This window comes from Propithecus coquereli, unplaced genomic scaffold, assembly GCF_000956105.1.
Source record: "Propithecus coquereli isolate 6110/MARCELLA unplaced genomic scaffold, Pcoq_1.0 Scaffold333, whole genome shotgun sequence".
NCBI lineage: Eukaryota > Metazoa > Chordata > Mammalia > Primates > Indriidae > Propithecus > Propithecus coquereli.
The window spans coordinates 23,328-24,408 of NW_012148986.1; positions in this window are offsets into that span (position 1 = coordinate 23,328).

Consider the following 1,081-nt stretch of genomic DNA (forward strand, 5'->3'; position numbering starts at 1 on the left):
CCATTTATTTATTTTATTTTCATTGCTGCTGTGATTGCTTCAGCGGTCTTTCTCATAAATTCTTTGCTTAGGCCTATGTCTTTAAGAGTTTTCCTAACATTTTTTTCGGAATTCTTATGGTTTCATGTCTTACTTTAAGTCTGTTATCCACTGTGAGTTGATTTTTATGAGGGGTTAAGGTGTGGATCCTGTTTCAGTCTTCTACATGTGGCTATCCAATTTTCCCAGCACCATTTATTGAATAGGGCTTCTTTTCCCCAGTGTATGTTTTTGTCTGCTTTGCCAAAGATCAGATGACAATGTGAGAATGGTTTTATATCTGGATTCTTAGTCCTGTTCCACTGGTCTATGTCTCTGTTCTTGTGCCAGTACCATGCTGTTTTGGTTACTACAGCCTTGTAGTATGGCTTGAAGTCTGGTAGATTGATGCCTCCCAATTTGTTCTTTTTGCTTAAGATTTCTTTGTCTATATGGAGTCTTCTCTGGTTTCATATGAAGTGTAGAAGTACTCGCCATTAAATTGGTAGAGAGCAATCAACACTTATGTGCACATATGGAACTAACATTTGTTGGATGTTGGGCAAGTGGGAGGAGGTTAGAGGGGATGGTTGTGGTGCACAGTGGCTGGGGGATGGACATGCTTGTTGCTCTGACTCAAACGGTACAAAGGCAATATATGTAACCAAAGTGTTTGTACCCTGTAATATTCTGAATTTAAAAATAAATTTAAACAAATAGAAGTATAAGAAAATATAGCATTTTCACACAATTATAAGAAGTTTGAAATTAATAAAAGTATTCTTGTAATTCTAGAAAAATATGCATGACTTATTTTTTAAAATTCCATTGTATTTAAGCAAAATAGTTATCTTTATTAATAATCTGAAAACGAAGATAAATTCATTATATTTGTATAAGAGTATTTAGTTAACTCAGTGCTTTTTAAGTTTTCTATTGCTGAATGACTAATTAGTGGCAAATGTAGTGGCAGAAAACAACTATATTTACCAGTTCACAGTCCTGTAGGTAAGAAGTTCACCATTTCTTGAATGGATTCTTCGGTGAAATCAAGATATTGGTG